The following is an 18,564-nucleotide window of genomic DNA, read 5'->3' as shown; positions in this document are numbered from 1 at the left end:
TTAACATAAACACATTTAGCATCTCCTGGCTTCCAAACATAGCCTACAAGCCACTGATGCAGACCTTTGTAACATCCACATTTTAAAAAGTGTAATATATCCATGTAATATAAATCCATTATTTATTTTAGACAGGTCTAAAGAAGCATGATATGAAGAAAATGTAGCCTATTTACACAGATTAGCATACTCTGAGTTGTCCTTATGTTAGGCCCTGATCTTGCTATGGCTGTGGGCTACACTAGTTTATTTAGCAGACAAGATTTGCTTAGAATTCCATGGGCATTATTTTATATTATCCCTTCTCCCGGCTGCATGCCAAAGCGCCTCAATCACATGGCGCTCAGTCACATGATTGGGTCTTTCTCACAGGCTGCAAGTGAAGACCACCACATCCGGGACGCAACTGCACATGTCTTTATCAAATTCCTAGGCGCATTTTGAAGATGTTCGAAGAACTGTCCACATTTGCTTTTCATCAGCCAACAAGATGAGTAGGCCTAACAAACAGCAAAAGCACTATATCTACTATCCCACATAGTACAAAACATACCTATTCTATCCTGTGTGTCACGCCCTGACCGTAGATTGCTTTGTATGTTTCTATTTTTAGTTTGGTCAGGGTGTGATGTGGGTGGGTATTCTATTTTGTATGTCTAGGTGTTGTGTTTCTATGTTTAGGCCTGGTATGGTTCCCAATCAGAGGCAGCTGGTTATCGTTGTCTCTGATTGAGAACCATACTTAGGCAGCCTGTTTTCCCACTATGGGTGTGGGTAGTTGTTTTCTGTCTTTGCGTTGCTGCACCAGACAGAACTGTTTCGTTTGTTTTCCGCTTGTTGTTTTTGTTCTAGTGTTCAGTTTCTTTATTAAATTTACCATGAACACGTACCACGCTGCACTTTGGTCCTCTTCACCTTCTTCCACCTTCGAATATCATTACACTGTGCGAGAAATAACATTCTAAACATAGTCTGGGACAGTTGTGGGATGCGATAGATCCCAAATAAATACAACCACTAGCATCAAAAAATGTATATTTCTTAAGCAATGAGCTTAACGCAACAGATGAGAACGTTTAGCTTCAAATGTTGAGAAAGTATAAGGCTATTTCTTCACATTGTAAGCACAGCAATGCACACATGGCAGTAGGCTATAAGGTGTGCAACTATGATTTGAAAAAGTCACACAAAAAAGCATGCCCGTTTGCCTTAAACTGGGCTTGTTGTTATCCAAACCTTATCAACACACGTAGGCCTATGGGTCAGGCTACATGAGGTGTGCAACTACTAAAAGTAGCAAAAAAAGGCATAATTTCTTGCCTCACGCTGAACATCATTCACAAGTGATAATATATCATTCACAATTGATTATTGTCACCTATCAGACTGTTCTTGATTTAATCTTGTCTTTACATATGCTAAATAATAGATGTGTGAAATGTGTTTGTGGATGTAGAATGGACCATTATCATGCACCTGTCTCGAAACAGGGGCAGAAAAAAATAATCACACATGTCATCCATGCAGTTAAATAGCGAAGGGACGACACTTTTCCTGTGGTTCATTTTCATACCATTGAGGTAGGCTATATTTATATTTTAAAGAGATGTGCTTAATATTAGGAAAGATGAGAAATAAATGTAATAGGCCTCACCTATAGAAAGCTGATGGGAGCCTCCTCTGTTTAATAGAAGCCATCACTCTGTTTTCTCACGCTAATTGCATCGCCTCTAGAAATGTTGCGCAACATGAGCTCATGGGCTCTCATGAACTGTATGATTAGATTTTCGATTACATTTGCATTGATGTCAGAGTGACTAGAGGGACAATACAGTGCGGGTACAATACAGTACAGTCCTTATTAAAAATATGAAAAAGTAGAGAAAATTAAAAAGGAGGCAAATACTTTTTCACAGAAATGTATCACGTAGCACCAGCCTGTGTTTCTGCACTCTTTGTTGCTGGAGGTTTCAGACTGTGTAGTTGTGTCTCACTCTTAGGCGGCACAAATACTTCCCAGCAATGACAATTGCCACTCTACAAAGGACAAGCACTGGAACAATAAGGGTGAAAAGACCGGTTATGACCGATGAGAAATACTTTCTCTCTCGTGGCTGAGTAACAATACACCAGCGACAATATACTATAACTTTTGCTCAAAACATCCCCAGTATTTCCCCTCCAGTATTTCCTGTTGGCTGGACAGCATACTGCACAATACAGTAGCCTCCATTCCCTGAGTCAGCTACATGGCTCCCTATAGGCAGCTCTGGTCTGGTCTTGCCTCTCACCTGTCTCTGACTGACACTTATTACTTATTTGTAAACCTCTGATGCACATTTTCAGGTCTGCTGGAGCGTCAACAGCAGCCAAGACAGGACAATTACCCATGATCCTCGCTGGCTCCATGGGAGCGTTTCATCTCTCAGTCAGCGTGCTGGTGCCGCCCACACACCAAACCGTTATGCACACATCAAGACGACAGCAACGCCAAATGTTCCCATCTTTCCTTTTTTCCATTTGAAAAGGTCCCCTTTCACTTTATCTTCAGGTGCTGTGTTTGTGGCAAAGGGGGAATTATGACAGTTAATCAACATACTGTATATTTACAAGCATGACTGTTGGGTGACATCTAAAGCACCTTCCACTAATATGATTGGCAGGGGGCTTTCTGTGCATTCTATAACATGGTGCTGAGCTTTACAGTATTTTATTTTTTATTTTATTTAACTTTCTTTAACTAGGCAAGTCAGTTAAGAACAAATTCAAATTTACAATGACGGCTTACCCCAGCCAAACCCGGAAGACGCTGGACCAAACGGGCGGATGGGATACAGCCTGGACAGTAGGAACTCTCCTGGGGAGAGAAGCACTTAACGCCCCTATACTGTTACAGGGCACATGCGTCACATCATGAATCACAGACCTGTAGGAGAAATGACAGAGTGCTATTTACACTGACCCTGTCCTTTGCCTAGTTACTCACACAGCAAGGTCCTTTCAAGTTGAGGACTGCAGAGATCCATCACTTTCTTTTGTGTTTTATGTGTGCTTGTGTACATGTGTGTGCATGCGTGTGTGTGTGCGCATGTACTTACACGTGTGTGATAGCACGTTTGCATGATTCAGTTCTCAGATCCTAATAAATACTCACATTTAAATACTATATTTCCATGTGCATGTCCATGATCATGCAATGACCCCTGGACAGACAGTGAGGGTGGTGATAGGGGCGGAGATTAGATTGTAACTCTCTGGGATGCAAATTAACTGAGGGAGGATGGAGGAGAAGGGGGAGTAGAGAGAGAGAGAGAGAGATGTTCAGGATAAAGAGAAGGAGAAGGTCATATTCACACAAAGGGATCTTCAGCAAAGTTACTGAGCAGAAGTCTTTCCCCCGGAGAGCAGGGAGAGCAGAGAATCCCTTGTTCGTGTAACAGCAGCTGATCCTGTGGCTTCTGCTCTACTCTAGTGCACACTCTAGTGCGTACACACTAGCTACCCTCCTCTCTCACTCCCTCACTCGCTTCAACTCTCTGGCTTTCTCCTTCTCTCTCTCACTCCCTCACTCGCTTCAACTCTCTGGCTCTCTCCTTCTCTCCCTCACTCCCTCACTCGCTTCAACTCTCTGGCTCTCTCCTCTCTCTCTCTCTCTCTCTCTCACTCCCTCACACGCTTCAACTCTCTGGCTCTCTCCTCTCTCTCTCTCACTCCCTCACTCACTTCAACTCTCTAGCTCTCTCCTTCTCTCTCTCACTCACACTCTCGCTGAGCTCTAACCGCTTGGATACAGTGCAGAGGACTTGGGGAGAGTGCTCTTTTCTTCTTCTGCGTTTCCTTCCCTCCTCTCTCCCTCGAGAGCTATTGATTTAGATCAATTCATTGGGATGAGGATGCGTTTGTGTTAAGCTGCAACAAAGGAAGAGTGCACAAGAAGCAACAGGGGAGTAATTGACTGCACAGAGAAACAGGAGACCCCCCCCCCCTTTACAGGCTCAACAAGGGTGAGTAGAGAACGCTGGTCTTAATCACTAGAAGTTCCCTCTTTCTTTCTCTCTTTTTGCTCTGTGCGGACTTGTTTTTGTGGACCTTAGCAAGGCATTTCAAAGTTTATATTTACATCCGTACATTGTCCTTTTCATAGTCCTTCAGGAGGACACAGACAGAGGTGTAACTTGCATGGCTTTGTTCGATACAGTTTTGAAGCCAAACAATACACTGGTTTCACATCATTGAGGGATGCCTGCCTCTTTTGTTGGGAGGAGTGAAGTTTCACTCTGGGTTGGGTACATGGTGTGCTCTCTGTTTCTCTCTCGTTCTCTGACATCCAGGTGGAGTGTTTTCTCTTCCATGGCAGCAGAGTAAGCTCAGTGTAAGAGACGCGAGGGTGGCTAGCTAGCTCTGTGTCTCTCAGCTCCCCCTTTAAATGTGAGGCAATTAAGGCCGATTGGCAGTGGCTGTTGGTGGGTAACTTGGAAACAGGCGCGTGGGGGAGCTTGGAGGCACATGAGAGGATTTAGAGAAGAGAAGGAGAATCCATTTGTACATCACATAAAGCCGTCTTCTCACTGACTAATGATTAGAATTCACACTTGTGTGTGGCGAAAGGACTTAAAAAGCTTATGGGCTTCCGTTGCCAATTTTTGTTGGAGTTATTAAACGTGGCCAGAGGCATCTTGTGTGGGTCTGCCTGTGTATGCATGTGTGCCAGCGTCTGCATGTGGGTGACACTGTGTCGCTTTGGAGTGTTTTAAGGTAATGAGTCCATTAGAGCTAATGCACATCAACACACAGTGCTGAGCCTTCACTTCGAATGACTGCAAAGTAGGAAAGGATTCAGGGAGGGCACTGAGAGCACAACAATGGATTTGAGGAATGCATTTTATGCATGCTTGCAGAGTGGCTTTACACTGCAGCTCGCCTGTAGGTCCTTCTCTGAGAACACTGTTCTCTGACGTAGGGAAAGGGAGTCAATTAACAGGTCTATGTTATTATGAATGTACTCATTTCATTTTAACAAGGGACAGGATATACAGGATCACACACACTCAAGTTGGAACACGGGACAGTATTTCTTAGTGTGAACACATGGTGGAGGTGCAACAGCACAGTCATTCTAGACTCCTAGTGTACATAGTTTATTCTCTCTTATTGTCAGCACACCTTTCCCACCATGTGTGCGTACATACATATGTTTTGGACTGCTTATGGCAGTCATCTCCATGTGACTAAACCAATTCTGACCATTAGCCATTATCTCCACAACTAAAGTACCGTATGTGACCTTGTCACTGTCAGACACACACTGTTCTATTCTGCAGGGCCCTGTAAGAGGACAGCCCTGAGGACATTATCTGATGGGGTATTCAGCCCAGAGGAGGCTGGTGGGACGAGCTATAGGAGGACGGGCTCGTTGTAATGGCTGGAATGGAATTAATGGAATCATCATCAGTTCCTCTTGTCATATTAGTCATTGCATACCTAACGGCAGTCAAGACGTTTCCGGCAGTCATTCATACGTCAACGGAGTGCGCAGCTGAACATTGTACGCTGGAAAACACATGGTGTGTTATTTTTTTGTTATTAAAACAAAACCGCTAATGCAAATACCGAATACTGAATTCCGTGGCGCGGTTAGCTTTAAACAGCTAGGACCACTATTTCTTGTCCTGGAATCCCGCTTAACAGACAGGTTGAAGCCTGCTTGACTGAGACGCTAAGCTGCTAGCCATCAAGCTAACGATGTTGGTACTAGATGAGTTTTGCAATGGAGCCCTCTTTGTCTAGGAGAAATAAATTAATGGTTCCAACACTTCAGGAGCTGTATCGACTACGCTTTGTTCAGGGACAAACTGGATCACTCAGAGTTCCAATGCGGCAATTGTTTACTTGCCGAGGATTATAGGCTAGAGGTGGCTTCCTTGATCACGCAGGTCGCCAGCCTACTTAAGAAACTGGGGAAAACGCAGAGTGGAATTATTAAATTTTCTACCCAGGTGCCTGGACGGCGTTCGTTCTTGTTGGATGCATCTCCGCCTTGTCATTTGTCGTTATCCGACTGGCCGGTGTTGCACGGAGCTCCCCCATCTGATAGCGTAAACAAAGGAGCACAGCGGCCTCCCATAAAGCAGTCTACACTCCCAACAAGTAGCCCGAAGTGGATACAAACAACAAATAGTTTCGCCGCCCTGGAGCCTGATCTGTCTGCACCTTTGTCGCCGAGGGTGCCTGTGTCTGCAGTGCCTACTACTACGATTTCTAAGTCAACATCGTTTTCGGCTTTTCCATCTGTCAGAGGCCTTCACCAGGCGCCGGGAGCAATGGGCTCAAGTTATCCTGCCTCTCACCCATCCATAAAGGGTTCTCCAAATCCTATGAAGCATGAGAGTGGGCGGATTTCTTTGACATTCTCACCAGCCGTGATTTTGGGCAGCTCCATGGTAAGAAATGTGATGCGTTCCTGGAGCAAAAACAATGTTCTACCCCGGAGTAGATAATATTACAAGGCTGCTCCCAAATGTACTATGACAGGATATATAAATTGATTCTTTTTTTTCACCTTTATTTAACTAGGCAAGTCAGTTAAGAACAAATTCTTATTTTCAATGACGGCCTAGGAACAGTGGGTTAACTGCCTGTTCAGGGGCAGAAGGACAGATTTGTACCTTGTCAGCTCAGGGATTTGAACTTGCAACCTTCCGGTTACTAGTCCAACGCTCTAACCACTAGACTACCCTGCCGCCCCGTGTGGGTTTTAATGATGTTATGAAGGGCAGCTCTGAACAGTTGAAACTGGATTTTAAATAGCTGATTGACTCTCTGCTAGACACTAACAAAAGACCCATCATATCTGACCCTGTGCCCTCTCTGAATCGTGGCATTGAATGCTTTAGCAGGATTCTTTCTCTTCACAACTGGCTTGATTGTTGCAGCTCAATGGGTGTAACTTTTGTTGATAATTTCGATACTTTTTGGAAACAAAACACACTTTAAAGGAGGATGGGATCCACTCAAATCATTTGGGTTCCTGGATCCTTTCACAGCATTATAAGGCTGCGTTGAGAATGACTTGGTTTATCAATGACTCAAGCCCAGCTCAGCTAATCCCTTCCATTGTGACGCAGTGTTGGCATAATGCTTCAGCAAATGTACATTACACCAGAGGCGATGGTAGACACAATGTAAATAACCTAATTTATGTCCCTCTAACTGTCCTGAATGCCTCTGCTGATCCTACAACTATTGTATGCAGTAATCATGTGCCTTTGAACCAGATGTATACTGTCCATTGTGTGCAGCTCACCCTGCACTAACATAAATAACATGAGCATATCTACTTCTGCTAAGCTTCCCAGTAAAGCAATAAAAATAAGTAAGCATCTCAGTAGAAAAGTGCTCAAAATAGCCCACATTAATATATGAAACAACGGTCATGAAATCAATAATTTGCTAGTAACAGATGACATTCATATTCTGACTATCTCTGAAACTAACTTAGGTAATACGTTTGATGATACAGTGGTAGCAATACAAGGTTATAACATTTAGAGAAAAGATAGAAATGCCAATGATGGAGGTGTTGCTGTTTATATTCAGAACCACATTCCTGTAAAGATTAGTGAGGATCTCATGTTAAATACTGTTGAAGTAATATGGCTACGGGTTCATTTCCCTCACCTAAAGCCCATTCTGGTGGAAAGCTGCTATAGACCACCAAGTTCTAACAGTCAGTATCTAGATAACATGTAAAATGCTTGATAATGTATGTGAAATCAACAAAGAGGTATATTTTCTGGGTGATTTAAATATTGACTGGCTTTCATCAAGCTGCCCACTCAAGAAAAAGCTTCAAACTGTAAGTAGTGCTTGCAACCTGGTTCAGGTTATCAGTCAACCTACCAGGGTAGTTAAAACAGCACAGGAAAGAAATCATCACCTTGTACTGATCACACCTTTACTAATGCTGCAGAAATTAGCTTGAAAACAGTATCCAGATCCATCAGATGTAGTGATCACAATATAGTAGCCATATCTAGGAAAACCAAAGTTCCGAAGTCTGGTTCTAATATAGTGTATAAGAGGTCATATAATACGTTTTGTAGTGATTCCTATGTTGTTTATGTACAGTTGAAGTCAGAAGTTTACATACACCTTAGCCAAATACATTTAAACTCAGTTTTTCACAATTCCTGACATTTAATCCTAGTAAAAATTCCCTGTCTTAGGTCAGTTAGGATCACCACTTTATTTTAAGAATGTGAAATGTCAGAATAACAGTAGAGAGAATTATTTATTTCAGCTTTTATTTCTTTCATCACAGTTCCAGTGGGTCAGAAGTTTACATACACTCAATTAGTATTTGGTAGCATTGCCTTTAAATTGTTTAACTTGGGTAAAACATTTTGGGTAGCCTGCCACATGCTTCCCACAATAAGTTTGGTGAATTTTGGCCCATTCCTCCTGACAGAGCTGGTGTAACTGAAAAGGTTTGTAGGCCTCTTTGCTCGCACACGCTTTTTCACTTCTCCCCACAGGTTTTTGTATGGGCCTTGTGATGGCCACTCCAATACCTTGACTTTGTTGTCCTTAAGCTATTTTGCCACAACTTTGGAAGTATGCTTGGAGTTATTGTCCATTTGGAAGACCCATTTGCAACCAAGCTTTAACTTCCTGACTGATTGAGATGTTGCTTCAATATATCCACATCATTTTCCCACCTCATGATGCCATCTATTTTGTGAAGTGCACCAGTCCCTTCTGCAGCAAAGCACCCTCACAACATGATGCTGCCACCCCCATGCTTCACGGTTGGGATAGTGTTCTTCAGCATTTCTCCAAAAAGTATGATCTTTGTCCCCATGTGCAATCGCAAACTGTAGTCTGGCTTTTTCATGGCGGTTTTGGAGCTGTGGCTTCTTCTTTGCTGAGCGGCCTTTCAGGTTATGTCGATATAGGACTCGTTTTACTGTGGATATAGATACTTTTGTACCTGTTTCCTCCAGCATCTTCACAAGGGAATTTGCTGTTGTTCTGGGATTGATTTGCACTTTTCACACCAAAGTACCTTCATCTCTAGGAGACAGAACACATCTCCTTCATGAGCAGTATGATGGCTACGTGGTCCCATGGTGTTTATACTTGCATACTATTGTTTGTACAGTCGAACGTGGTACCTTCAGGCATTTGGAAATTGCTCCCAATCATGAACCAGACTTGTGGAGGTCTACATTTTTTTTCTGAGGTCATGGCTGATTTATTTTGATATTCCCATGATGTCAAGCAAAAAGGCATTGAGTTTGAAGGCAGGTCTTGAAATACATCCACAGGTACACCTCCAATTGACTCAAAGTATGTCAATTAGCCTATCAGAAGCTTCAAATTTTCCAAGCTGTTTTCCAAACTTCTGACCAACTGGAATTGTGATACAGTGAATTCTAAATGAAATAATCTGTCTGTAAACAATTGTTGGAAAAATTACTTGTGTCATGCACAAAGTCGATGTCCTAACCGACTTGCCAAAACTGACATTTGTGGGGTGGTTGAAAAACAAGTTTTAATGACTCCAACTTAAGTGTATGTAAACTTCTGACTTCAACTGTAAATCATATTTGTTGGTCAGTGGTGTGTTATGAGGAACAGACACTGCACTTGACACATTTATGAAATTGCTTATTCCAGATACAAATAACCGTGCACCTTTTAAGAAAATGTCTGTAAAAACAGTTAAATCCCCATGTACTGATGAGAAATTGAAAAATGTTATGGTTGAGAGGGATAAGGCAAAAGGTATGGTAAATAAGTCTGGCTGCACAATCGATTGGCAAACATATTGCAAATTGAGAAATCACGTGACTAAACTGAATAAAATAAGAAGAAACTACACTATGAAACAAAGATAAATTACATAAAGAATTATAGTAAAAATCTTCGGAGCACCTTAAATTAAATTTTGGGGAAAAAAGCAAACTTAGTTCCATCATTCATTGAATCAGATGGCTCATTCGTCACAAAACCAACGGATATTGGCCAGATTAGCAAATTTAGTCATAACATGCCAGCAACAAACACTGCCACTACACATCTAAGTATATCTGACCATATTATGAAAGACAAGCATTGTAATTTTGAATTCCGTAAAGTGAGTGTGGAAGAGGTGAAAAAAGTGTTGTTGTCTATCAACCAATACAAGCCACCGTGGGTCTGACAACTTCGGATGGAAAATTACTGAGGATAATAGTGGACGATATTGCCACTCCTCTTTGCCATATTTTCAATTTAAGCCTACTAGAAAGTGTGTGCCCCAAGACTTGGAGGGAAGCAAAAGTAATTCCGCTATCTAAGAATGGTAAAGCTCCCTTTACTGGTTCAAATAGGAGACAAATCAGCCTGTTACCAACTCTTAGAGAGTGTTTTTTAATTGAAGCCTCTCCAGCATAATCCAGGTAGAATCAGGAATTCCCCAGGGCAGCTGTCTAGGCCCATTAGTTTTTTAAATCTTTACTAGTGTGTCCATGTATGCGGATGACCCAACACTATACATGTCAGCTACTACAGTGACTACAAGGACTGCAATACTTAACAAAGAGTTGCAGTTTGTTTCAGAGTGGGTGCCAAGGAACAAGTTAGTCCTAAATATTTCTAAAACTCAAAGCATTGTATTTGGGACAAATTAAAACTTGGAATAACAGTGGTCAAAACATACTGATACAACAGAAGATGGGGAGAAGTATGTCCATAATAAAGCTCTGCTCTATCTTCTTAACAGCACTATGAACAAGGCAGGTCCTACAGGCCCTAGTATTGTCGCACCTTGACTACTGTTCAGTCGTGTGGTCAGGTGCCACAAAATTAACTTTTTTTTTTTTGCAGGGCAGCACAGCTGGCCCTTGGATGTACACAGAGAGCTAATATTCATAATATGCATGTCAATCTCTCCTGGCATAAAGTGGAGGAGAGATTGACTTCATCACTACTTGTATTTATGAGAGGTATTGACATGCTTAATGCACCGAGCTCTTTGTTTGAACTAGTGTATACCAAACAAGACATGCCACCAGAGGTCTCTTCACAGTCCCCAAGTCCAGAACATACTATGGGAGGCGCACAGTACCATGACTACATGGAACTCTATTCCACATCAAGTAACTGATGCAAGTTAAAAAAAACAGATAAAAATACACCTTATGGAACAGCGGGACAGTGAAGAAACACAAACATAGCCACAGATACATGCATACACACACACACACAATAACATATGCACTATACACACATGTACATAAGAATTTTGTACTGCAGATATGTGGTCGTGGTGGAGTAGGCCCCTGAGGGCACACAGTTTGTTGTGAAATCTGTGAATGTATTGTAATGTTTTTAAAATTGTATAAACTTCATTAATTCATTTTGCTGTACCCCAGGAAGATCAACCAAATGTATTCTTCCCAGAGGATCAATACAGCTGCATTAGACAAAGAACTTGTGCTTCACACAAGCACTGATATTTAACCCTTCCTCCTAAGCTGAGTCTCCTCCTACACATCTGTACAAACATTGTATCTTTACTGCTAGGCAGGGCCCTAAGTGATACAGGCCATAAACTTTTCTTTCTCCCTTAACGTGACCTGACCTGATCTCGACCCCCTTGATCACTAATCCATGGCTCTCTCCCCTTATCAGTGCCTGTCGCATGTGATCGCTACACTCAGTACATTCCAAGTTTAATTGCACACATCACATACCTTCCTCCTACAGAAAACCATTACCTTCTGATGTGGACCCTCTAACCCTAAGCACTCAATATTTCAATAGGATACCTGATAATTTTTTAATTACATTTTTTATTTAATTAGACAAGTCAGTTAAGAACAAATTCGTATTGTGCCGCTAGAGGTGAAATTCTTGGACCGGCGCAAGACGGACGAAAGCGAAAGCATTTGCCAAGAATGTTCTCATTAATCAAGAGTCTTGTTCGTTATCAAATCAAATCAAATCATCAAATCAAATTTTATTTGTCACATACACATGGTTAGCAGATGTTAATGCGAGTGTAGCGAAATGCTTGTGCTTCTAGTTCCGACAATGCAGTAATAACCAACAAGTAATCTAACTAACAATTCCAAAACTACTGTCTTGTACACAGTGTAAGGGGATAAAGAATATGTACATAAGGATATATGAATGAGTGATGGTACAGAGCAGCATAGGCAAGATACAGTAGATGGTATCGAGTACAGTATGTACAAATGAGATGAGTATGTAAACAAAGTGGCATAGTTTAAAGTGGCTAGTGATACATGTATTACATAAGGATACAGTCGATGATATAGAGTACAGTATATACGTATGCATATGAGATGAATAATGTAGGGTAAGTAACATTATATAAGGTAGCATTGTTTAAAGTGGCTAGTGATATATTTACATCATTTCCCATCAATTCCCATTATTAAAGTGGCTGGAGTTGAGTCAGTGTCAGTGTGTTGGCAGCAGCCACTCAATGTTAGTGGTGGCTGTTTAACAGTCTGATGACCTTGAGATAGAAGCTGTTTTTCAGTCTCTCGGTCCCAGCTTTGATGCACCTGTACTGACCTCGCCTTCTGGATAATAGCGGGGTGAACAGGCAGTGGCTCGGGTGGTTGATGTCCTTGATGATCTTTATGGCCTTCCTGTGACATCGGGTGGTGTAGGTGTCCTGGAGGGCAGGTAGTTTGCCCCCGGTGATGCGTTATGCAGACCTCACCACCCTCTGGAGAGCCTTACGGTTGAGGGCGGAGCAGTTGCCGTACCAGGCGGTGATACAGCCCGCCAGGATGCTCTCGATTGTGCATCTGTAGAAGTTTGTGAGTGCTTTTGGTGACAAGCCAAATTTCTTCAGCCTCCTGAGGTTGAAGAGGCGCTGCTGCGCCTTCTTCACAATGCTGTCTGTGTGAGTGGACCAATTCAGTTTGTCTGTGATGTGTATGCCGAGGAACTTAAAACTTGCTACCCTCTCCACTACTGTTCCATCGATGTGGATAGGGGGGTGTTCCCTCTGCTGTTTCCTGAGGTCCACAATCATCTCCTTAGTTTTGTTGACGTTGAGTGTGAGGTTATTTTCCTGACACCACACTCCGAGGGCCCTCACCTCCTCCCTGTAGGCCGTCTCGTCGTTGTTGGTAATCAAGCCTACCACTGTTGTGTCGTCCGCAAACTTGATGATTGAGTTGGAGGCGTGCGTGGCCACGCAGTCGTGGGTGAACAGGGAGTACAGGAGAGGGCTCAGAACGCACCCTTGTGGGGCCCCAGTGTTGAGGATCAGCGGGGAGGAGATGTTGTTGCCTACCCTCACCACCTGGGGGCGGCCCGTCAGGAAGTCCAGTACCCAGTTGCACAGGGCGGGGTCGAGACCCAGGGTCTCGAGCTTGATGACGAGCTTGGAGGGTACTATGGTGTTGAATGCCGAGCTGTAGTCAATGAACAGCATTCTCACATAGGTATTCCTCTTGTCCAGATGGGTTAGGGCGGTGTGCAGTGTGGTTGAGATTGCATCGTCTGTGGACCTATTTGGGCGGTAAGCAAATTGGAGTGGGTCTAGGGTGTCAGGTAGGGTGGAGGTGATATGGTCCTTGACTAGTCTCTCAAAGCACTTCATGATGACGGAAGTGAGTGCTACGGGGCGGTAGTCGTTTAGCTCAGTTACCTTAGCTTTCTTGGGAACAGGAACAATGGTGGCCCTCTTGAAGCATGTGGGAACAGCAGACTGGTATAGGGATTGATTGAATATGTCCGTAAACACACCGGCCAGCTGGTCTGCGCATGCTCTGAGGGCGCGGCTGGGGATGCCGTCTGGGCCTGCAGCCTTGCGAGGGTTAACACGTTTAAATGTCTTACTCACCTCGGCTGCAGTGAAGGAGAGACCGCATGTTTTCGTTGACGGCCGTGTCAGTGGCACTGTATTGTCCTCAAAGCGGGCAAAAAAGTTGTTTAGTCTGCCTGGGAGCAGGACATCCTGGTCCGTGACTGGGCTGGATTTCTTCCTGTAGTCCGTGATTGACTGTAGACCCTGCCACATGCCTCTTGTGTCTGAGCCGTTGAATTGAGATTCTACTTTGTCTCTGTACTGACGCTTAGCTTGTTTGATAGCCTTGCGGAGGGAATAGCTGCACTGTTTGTATTCGGTCATGTTACCAGACACCTTCCCCTGATTAAAAGCAGTGGTTCGCGCTTTCAGTTTCACGCGAATGCTGCCATCAATCCACGGTTTCTGGTTAGGGAATGTTTTAATCGTTGCTATGGGAACGACATCTTCAACGCACGTTCTAATGAACTCACACACCGAATCAGCGTATTCGTCAATGTTGTTGTCTGACGCAATACGAAACATGTCCCAGTCCACGTGGTGGAAGCAGTCTTGGAGTGTCTTGGACTGCCTTGTTCAGGGGCAGAATGACAGATTTTTACTTGTCAGCTCAGGGATTCGATCTAGCAACCTTTCGGCTACTGGCCCAACTATTTAACCCTTCCCCAAGTTTAGGAGGTAGTACCCAGATTCCAGCACTTCTAAGAGTGCATGTTGTTGGTTTTAAGTCGTTCCCTGTCTTTTCTTAGCGAATTATCTCGATGGTTTCTTTATAGATGTCGTGCTATCTGTGTTTATGTTGTGGTAGACCTATGGTGTTGATAACCTGTCTGTGTTGATAACCTGTCTGTGTTGATATAGCCCTATTCAATTGTAGAGGTGGCCTGTCATATCGGAGGCTTTTCAGAGAGTTCGTTTTTGGTCACCCTTTAGCGTAAATGTCATTCCTGTTCATCGTTTTAAGTTTGTACACTGCAATATTTAATATTCACTTTGCTGATTACATACTTTAATAAAGTGGTAACTATTTAAACTTTGGGATTTGCATAGGCTCTTGAAGGAGTTTATACACCTTTGTTAGCCTCATTGAAGGTACAAAACTGTCAGTGTTCAACCTAAACATGTGATGACAATAAAACAGAACAGAACAGAACAGGAATAACATTTAATCTAACGGGTAGCCAAAAAATATGTATCTTAAAGCCACACCCCCTACTGAGCCACACATCCACTCCAGGTTTCCTCCAGGAACCTGCTGCTACATTAAACCATTAAAGGTTCCTCCAAGAACCCCTCAACTAACCAAAGGTGCAAATTTGAACCATTGACTAGGAACTCCAGGATTCCTCGAGTCACCACTAATTCTAGGAATGCACAACGGCTTTAAATGGTTAGTACATGCAGATGTCTGTTTCCAAACTCATTGAACTCATCATGGTTCTTAATATACTGAATATTCATCAGCCTTATCTAGTTATAAAGTTATCTATTTCTGCATTGAGTTCACATGGAGTTCCCCATCTCTGGGCTGAGTCTCTCTCTCTTTCACTCTGACTGACAGAGGCAGGCAGACAGCCTCAGTCTCATACAGTCAGCAGCCGGTTGGTTCCTTGATAAGACTCTGGCTTTGCTTTTGATGCTCCCCCTTATCCAATTCCACTCAACAGATTAATATCTCTAGCAGGAGCCTAACAAGAGTTCATGTGGAATATACTCTCATCTCATCTGATCGCTCATCAGCGGTATTGTATGTATCTGCTGGGGTTGAGGCCCCACAGGGCCCCATATACAAAAGCTGTAATCATTAGACGCCAGAGGCACTATGCCAGCTGTTACACTGTCAAGTGTAATGTCTGATAGGACTACATGAAGCTTTATGCCCCCTGTTTACTGCAAACTGTGTCTGCTCAATGGATAAAACAAAGCACAATGGAAGCTGTTCTCTGTTGTTGTTTACTCCCAATAAAACAACACTTCGTTCATTATACCGAATTGTCAAAAGTGTTGTTTTGTTTGTACTCACCCTTTACAACAATGTCATTCCAGCAGTATTCACATTAACATTATTAGTGGATGGTGTTTTTTGGGATAAGTCAACCGACAGAAGGGCATTCTCTCTCTAGTGTTGTGTATCTAAAACCTGAATTTAAAAGCAGGAATAAAAAAATAAAGAACATGATGTTGAAATTCAGAGACATTTTCACCCACTGGCTGTTTTGAATACGAATGTGCTGTGTGCTTGTGTGCTGTCACTCTGTGTATAGAAGTGCATCTTTGGGTCAGCATAAATGTGGGGAAACATCACATCAATTTGAAATGCTATATATACTACCTGGCTATGGAAGTATTGACCTATTGATAAACAATATTTCTATTACAATAATGGCTGTACTTTGCTAGATGGCACATAAAAACTGTGCTAATATTAGTAGTATTGAAGCCTCTGCATAATAACACTATCAGACCGAGAGAGCAATTAGTCTGTGATTGGCATTGAATCAGCATGCCACTGATCATGCTCCTACCATTGGCAAAATGTCTTGATCCAAACTACACATACAGTGGGGCAAAAAAGTATTTAGTCAGCCACCAATTGTGCAAGTTCTCCCACTTGAAAAGATGAGAGAGGCCTGTAATTTTCATCATAGGCACACTTCAACTATGACAGACAAAATTAGAAAAAAAATCCAGAAAATCACATTGTAGGATTTTTATGAATTTATTTGCATATTATGGTGGAAAATAAGTATTCCACATCAAGTAACTCAGGCGAGCAGTAAAATCGGATAAACCCCCCCCCCAGATAAAACACCTCATAGCACAACGTAGACTGTGAAGAGCCAAACACATTGACACACACACACACGTTGTAATATTGTTGTATTGTAGATTTTTAATTGTACATTCCTAGTGTATCACCAAAGATTTATGTAAAAACAAAATCCAATGATAAAGCCTTGCGTTCCTATTTTTGGTATTTGTTTCGCTCTGTTGACGGTAGGTGCACTTGATTCAGCAGCCCATTTTGAACCATTTCATGTGTCTGAAGTTAGATCTCCTGGTCTCACTCAAGATGTCATAAAAAAAATGCAACCCCGTCCCCTTGTACTGTAAAATAAATGGAGCACCCTCCCCCTCGTAGAATTATCTCAACATAATGTTTACGACCACATATAACAATAACAACTGTAGCGAACCTGTGTTTATAAACATGGATATTGACTTGGCCACTTTTGTGGCACAGTCGATGCCACGCAGGGCTATGAGCCAGAAGGTTGAGGGTTCACCAACCACCACAGACGAGCTCAGTCTCCCTGCCTGTTTCATTACACTACAATCAGAGCTGGCTGCAGACAATGATCAGCTAGAGGGTAATCAAATGTTCAACATTATGATGCCATATTTATAATTATATAAAATATATGCAACAAATGTTCCACCAACAGGTTTCTGTGTCTATGCACCACACAACCAATAGACAAAGCATACCGACTTCGAGCACTTCAACATCATGGTTTGGGTTTTCACCACCACAATAAATAGTCTAAGTCAATCTCAATAAAAATAAAATACACCCCTCCCCCCCTTGTAGGCTTACCCAGTATCAAAGGCTTGGCTTGACAATCTCCGGATGTTATTAAACTTTTTTGTGTTTTGTAACATGTCTCTTTCCAATCATCAGTTGGCAGATGCACAGTTTGGATTGATCAATCGATTTTATTTGTCAGTAAAAAATAAATAAATACAGTATATACACAAAAACATTTTAAGTGACCGGGGCTGCACAATAGAGTTAGAGTACTTGTTTCCATTGTGGTCCCTTTTTTCTTTTTTTTTCTTTACATAAATACATACAATTACACAGATACAGACACATCACAGATACAGAGAGATAAAAAGAAATGCTCAACCTCCAGATGAGTATGAGGGGAGCGTTTAAGTACAATTCTTACAAGCTTGTTTGGCTAAGGGCTTATTCTTTAGATGTTTGGGGCTGCTGGTGAACAGTGATGTGCAGGCATAATCAAAGTGAACTTTGAAAGTTTCTTCAAGTGCAGTCGCAAAAACCATCAAGCGCTATGATGAAACTGGCTCTCTTGAGGACCGCCACAGGAAAGGAAGACCCAGAGTCACCTCTGCTGCAGAGGATGAGTTCATTAGAGTTACCAGCCTCCGAAATTGCAGCCCAAATAAATGCTTCACAGAGTTTAAGTAACAGACGCATCTCAACATCAACTGTTCAGAGGAGACTGCGTGAATCAGACCTTCATGGTCGAATTGCTGCAAAGAAACCACTACTAAAGGTCACCAATAAGAAGAAAACACTACTAAAGGACACCAGTAAGAAGAAACCACTACTAAAGGACACCAATAAGAAGAAAAGACTTGCTTGGGCCAAGAAACACGAGCAATGGACATTAGACCGGTGGAAATCTGTCTTTGGTCTGTTGAGTCCAAATTTGAGAATTTGGGTTCCGACCGACCTTTGTGAGATGCAGAGTAGGTGAACAGATGATCTCAGCATGTGTGGTTCCCACTTTGAAGCATGGCAGATGAAGTGTGATGGTGTGGGGGTGCTATGCTGGTGACACTGTCAGTGATTAATTTAGAATTTAGGGCACGCTTAACCAGCATGGCTACCAAAGCATTCTGCAGCGATACGCCATCCCATCTGGGTTGGGATTATCATTTGTTTTTTAACAGGACAATGACCCAACACACCTCCA

The 18,564-nt window shown here is 42.6% G+C and overlaps 1 protein-coding gene across 1 annotated transcript in view; it reads left to right on the top strand.

The window, feature by feature from the left end:
* The first annotated feature begins 3,276 nt into the window (after positions 1 to 3,276).
* Positions 3,277 to 18,564, top strand: part of shisal1b (shisa like 1b) — a 74,813-nt gene continuing 59,525 nt past the window's right edge. The window contains exon 1 of the mRNA XM_021567916.3: positions 3,277 to 4,004. The gene's annotated coding sequence lies outside the window, so the exon portion shown is untranslated. The remainder of the gene's footprint in view (positions 4,005 to 18,564) is intronic.

The sequence above is a fragment of the Oncorhynchus mykiss genome, chromosome 2, assembly GCF_057628025.1.
Source record: "Oncorhynchus mykiss isolate SJ-2025 chromosome 2, ASM5762802v1, whole genome shotgun sequence".
NCBI classification, from domain to species: Eukaryota; Metazoa; Chordata; class Actinopteri; order Salmoniformes; family Salmonidae; genus Oncorhynchus; species Oncorhynchus mykiss.
The sequence above is the reverse complement of the archived record's forward strand: the minus strand, read 5'-3'. Positions and strand labels throughout refer to the sequence as shown.